The following is a 6,000-nucleotide window of genomic DNA, read 5'->3' on the forward strand; positions in this document are numbered from 1 at the left end:
ACCTTACAAGCTCACAATACAATACAAATACAAAGAGAAGCAGATATAAGGGAAATTTTACAAGATTTGTACACCAAACCCTAACTTCTTCTTCTTGTTGTAACTCATCTCTTGACTTGGACGTGCCTCCAAGAACCTTCAAGAACTAGCATTGCAAGCTTGGAGAAGATCGCTGTGAATGTCGCAGAAGAGTCGCAGGAAAGAATGCAAAATTCTGGCGAAGAAACCGCTCCGCCCAGGCTAAATACAGTGCTCTCAATCGATCCAAATCAACCTTAATCGATTGCCATATCAGCACCCAGCAATCCCAGCCGTCCATCGCCTGCAACCTGCGCAACGGTAACTTCCCAATCGATCGACCAATCAATTGGGACTGCCTGAATCGATCGGCCGATCGATTCAGAACCTTTATGTGCTCTTGCGTCCGTGCGAGAGCTTCTGCTGCCCAATCGATCGACCGATCGATTGGCAGCTCCCAATCGATCACCCGATTGATTGGGAAAGCTTCTATGCTCACAATTTCCTGACCCCAATCGATCAGTCGATCGATTGAACCATTTCAACAATCGCAGCACACTCCAATCGATCGGTTGATCGACTGGAGCCTGTTCAATCGATCGCCCGATCGATTGAACACCTTGGACTTGACTCAAACTCAAGTCCAACTTCCGAAACCCAACTCTCGGTCAACCCTGACCTATTGGGTTTGCACGCCTAGCATTTGGCTACTCCCGACCAACCTCGAACTAGCCTTCTAGCCTCCTCCATCAGCCTTGCGTCCCTCGGATATCTCCCCATCCTTCACGCCTTGCCTTCTGGAGCTTCCATCGGCCTTATCCTAGTTGTCGGGTTCTCCTCGCCAAGTCACACTAGGACTTACCTTGCCAAGACCACATGCTTGGACTTACAACCTTTGCCAAGATCACACTTGGACTTTCCAATTGCCTGGCTCCTCACCAGAACTTTCCTTTTTCTAATATCACACTTGGACTTTCCAATTGCCTGGCTCCTTACCAGGACTTTCCTTTTGCCAAGATCACACTTGGACTTTCCAGTTGCCTGGCTCCTCACCAGGACTTTCCCTTTGCCTAGCTATACTAGGACTTTCCAATTGCCTGATCTCACTTATCAGGACTTTCACCACCAAGTCTGGTCAACACTGACCTACTTGGATTTTCACTCTTGCCAACTTTTCTGTTGGACTTACCTTTGCCTAATCTCCAATTAGGACTTTCCCAGTCAAGTCTCCTATCAACCTTGACCTACTTGACTTCTCTCTTGCCTAACCTCCAGTTAGGACTTTCCCAGATGCCTAAGCTCTAGTTAGGACTTTCCCATTGCCTAAACTCTAGTTAGAACTTATTTGGTCAAGTCTCTGGTCAACACTGACCCACTTGACTTGTCTTTTCATCAACCTGGTCAATCCCTTGACCATCTCCATAATCGGACGATTACTCCAGCAATCTCCATACATTGTCAAATATCAAAACTCAATTCCCGACTCAAGTTTGACCCAACTCAAGCTTAGTCAAAAGTGTCAAACATGACCTAGGGAAATTGCCCCAACATACTTCTCATGCACACCATAAGAAAATACAATGGAAAAGCAATGCCCCCCATTTTAAGTTGTTCATAAAAGCACTAGAACCAAATGATCGACAATTGGGGTTGCTAAGTAGAAGCTCATTTGCCTGGGCACTAGACATACCACATATTGCAAACATCAGAGGCATTGTACAAAATATGTTTGACAATTGAGACTATGATGCTAAGTGTTTCATCTTTCAAAATTAGAAGATTGGATTCATAAGAAAAGATGTTGCACTGATTCTAGAACTTTCATATCATGGCATTAAAGTTCCTTTACATTTGGATGTTGACTCCATCCCACTCTACCTTCAGCATTTCAGGGATCAGGAGTGTTCAAAGAAGGAGGTAGAAAACAAGATGATCAACATCAACAAACAACCAGAATCATCTCTTGAATCTAATAATTTATTTTGTCAACTTTTTATTTAATATGTTTTTTATATGCATGTTATTTACTAGTACTAGTAGTATATCTAGACTACCAGTAAAATCATTACTTTATTGTGTAGATGACTTTGATGTTGGTGCAATATCCCTAGGTCAAGGTTGACCTGGTTGACTAAACTTGAGTTGGCTCAAGCTTGAGTCTTGATGTTTGGGTTTCGATGTTTGACAATACATGGAGATTGCAGATGAAATCATCCGATTGGGAAGATTGTTGATACAATTCTCCTCTGGTTAAGGTCTGACCAGTTAGATATGAAGAAGAGTCAAGTAAGTCAAAGGGTTGATCGGATACTTAATTGGGAAAGTCCTAATTGGAGGTTAGGCAGGTGAAAGTCCTGGTGAGTAAAGCCAGGCAGTTGGGAAATCCTAGTGAGTGAAGTAAGGTGAAAGATCTAATGAGTGAAGTTAGGCAGTTGGGAAATCCTGGTGAGTGAAGCCAGGTGAAAGGCCTAGTAAGTGAAGCTAGGCAGGTGAAAGTCCCGGTGAGTGAAGATGGATAGTGGGAAAATCCTGGTGAGTGAAGCCAGGTGAAAACCCTAGTGAGTGAAGATAGCTGAAAGTCTTGGTGAGTGAAGTCAGGCAGATGAAAAGTTCTAGTGAGTGAAGCTAGACAGATGGAAAGACCTGGTGAGTGAAGCCAGGCATGTAAAAATTCAGGTGGGGCAAGGTTGACCGGACACCTGGTGTTTGGGAAGCCCAAGTAGGTCAAAGGATTGACTGGATACTTGGCACAAGAAAATCCAGATGGGTTAAGGTTAACCAGGCATCTGGTGGAAGTTCAAGTGGGTCATAGAGGACAAGACACTTGGCACGAGACAGCAAGTCCAAGTGGGTCAATGTTGACTGGACACTTGGCACGAAGGGAATAGTCCAAGTGTTGGTTACTACTCAGAATATCGTACTGGTTCCCCTGTACAAAAATTTTGTACAAGACTTGAACCATTCCTAACAACCTATTGTATTCTTTAGAAATTAAATTTGGAATCGCAAATAGAACTTAACATTATTGATTCCAAATTCAACTTATCTGTTCTTAGAGGTTTAGACTTGGATTGCAAACGATGCTTAACATTATTAATCCAAATCTGCCCATGTTTCAAATTCGATTAAATATTTATTTTAGAGATCGACTTCCAGGTTAAACATGGCGAGGCACTAGGCATTCTTGGGTATGAGAGCATCCACCACTGCCTAGACAAAGCCTTTCAACGAAATTTAATATTTAATCTCCTTATAGTAACCCTAGGTTTAACCATTAAGAACAATTGAATCACAAGATCGAAAAAATAAAAGAAACACAAACTCAAATCATAAATTCGAAACCTAGAAATGTTAGCCTCTTGTGTTTGGTATATCAAAATCCGTACAAAGAAAACTAGTATGATGCGGAACAAGACAACCAGTTATACTTTTCTTTGTAGCTAATAAACCTCATGATTTTCTATTGTATTCCTCTTCTTATCTCGGACGTCATGTGGGCGACGATCTACCGAGACGAGAATCCACCCAAGCCTCCTTCTTCTCCTTGCAAGTTTCGGCCACCAACAATCTCCTAGAGATGAAGAACTTCGACCACCAACCAAGCTCCAAGGGATGCTAAGAAACAAAGCCTCCTTTCTCTACTTCTTCTCCAAGCAAAGTCCGACCACCAACAAGCTCCTTGAGAGTTGATGCCGCTGACCACCAGGGAAGAAGAAAAGGAGGAGAGGAAGAAGATGAGGGTCGGCCACCACCAAGGAATTGAGGAGAGGAATAATAGAAGTCTTGTTATAAGGTGAGGCACCTCTACCCTCTCTTTTATATTCCTTGGTCTTGGCAAATAAAGAAAGTTTTATAAATAAAACTTCCTTATATTCCTTGCTAATGTTTAAGAAGGAAAATTTAATTAAAAATTTCCTTATAAACCCTTAATGTGGTCGGCCCCTACATGTCCTCCAATTAAGGAAAGTTTTAAACACAAAATTAAAACTTCCTAATTTGTTTCCGTAAATTTTTAAAATAAAAATTTCTCTTTTAAAAATTCCCTTCATGGTTGATTATAAAAGGAAACTTTTATAAATTAAACTTTCTCTATTAAAACATGTGAATGATTACAAAAAGGAAAGTTTTCTCCAAAATTAAAATCTTCCTTTTAACTACAAATAAGGAAAGATATCAAATCTTTCTCTTAATCTTTTGTAGAAAGCTATAAAAGGAAAGATTTAAAATTTAAAATTCTCTTTTAAATCCATGAGGATGGTTACAAAAAAGGAAAGTTTTATCAAAAATTAAAATCTTCCTTTTAACTACAAATAAGGAAAGATATCAAATCTTTCTCTTAATCTTTTGTAGAAAGCTATAAAAGGAAAGATTTAAATTTTAAACTCTCTTTTAAAACCATGACTTCCATATAAGGAAAGATTTTAAAATAAACTCCTTTTATTTTTTATGTGGTCGGCTACCTAAGCTTGGGCTCCAAGCTAGGGCGGGCCACCACTTGGTCCATCCAAGGCTTATCTTGGTCGACCCTTACTTGGGCTGCAAGCTTGGCTTGGCCGACGACCTAAGGATGGGTAAGAAGGTGGGTATAAGACTTTATAAATAAGAGGCTACGACAGGGACCGAGAGAAGGAATTGATTTTGGTCTCCCGATGAACTTGAGCTTCCCGTGTTCGTCCCGAACACCCAACTTGAGTTCATCAATAATATCTCATTCCACTAAAGAGTTATTATTGAACTACCGCACCAATCCCATATTACTATATGGACTCCTTCTTATCATGAGTGTGTTAGTCTCCCTGTGTTTAAGATATAGAATACCCACTAATTAAATGAGTTACTGACGACTCACTTAATTAATATCTAGCTCCAAGAGTAGTACCACTCAACCTTATCGTCATGTCGGACTAAGTCCACCTGCAGGGTTTACATGACAATCCTTATGAGCTCATTAAGGGGACATCATCAACCTAGATTACTAGGACACAGTTTCATTCTATAATCAACAACACACCATATAAATAATACCATTTCCCAACTTATCGGGTCTATTGATTTATCGAACTAAATCACAACCTTTGATAAATTAAAGAAATGAATATTGAGTATATGTGCTTGTTATTATATCATGATTAAGAGCACATATTTCCATAAAAACAAAGGTTCTATTTTTTTATGCAGTCAGTGTAAAAAAACTTACCTTAAATGGTCCTGCTCAATACACGCAGAGTGTACTAGTGTAATTTTATAGTCAAGATAAACTAATACCAAATTACACTACAACTATTCCAATGGTTTGTTTCTATCCATCTTAGTCGTGAGCTACTGTTTATAATTTATAAGGAACTAATAACATGATCTTCTGTGTGTGACATCACATACCATGTTATCTACAATATAAATTAATTGAATAACTACACTTAGCATATAAATGTAGACATTTGACCAATGTGATTCTTATTTCTAAATAAATGTTTATACGAAAAGTTAGGCTTTTAGTATTCATTCCAATAATCTCCCACTTATACTAAAAGACTATGCTGCCATATACCCTGCCATACATCTGATTCCCACCCCCTCAATATGCCCATCAAAAGCTCTTGCCTTAAGGGCCTTAGTGAAAGGATCTTCCTGGTTATCATCTGATGCAATATAGGCAGCAACAACTTCTCCTCGTTATACGATGTCTCATATTGGGTGGTACTTGCGCTCTATGTGTTTACTTACCTTATGGGCTCGTGGTTCCTTCGAGTTTGCTACTGTACCACTTATTATCACAATACACTGTAATAATTTTGGGCAAACCAGGAATCATATCTAAGTCCATCATGAAGTTTCTGAGCCATACAACTTCTATGGCTGCCTCAGAGGCTGCCACATACTCAGCTTCCATGGTGGAGTCTGAAAAGCATCTATGCTTATCACTCCTCCATTGTTATGGCTTTACCTCCTAAAGTAAACACAAAACCCCGAGGTCGACTTACT

The sequence above is a fragment of the Zingiber officinale genome, chromosome 10B (assembly GCF_018446385.1).
Source record: "Zingiber officinale cultivar Zhangliang chromosome 10B, Zo_v1.1, whole genome shotgun sequence".
In the NCBI taxonomy this organism is placed as follows: Eukaryota; Viridiplantae; Streptophyta; class Magnoliopsida; order Zingiberales; family Zingiberaceae; genus Zingiber; species Zingiber officinale.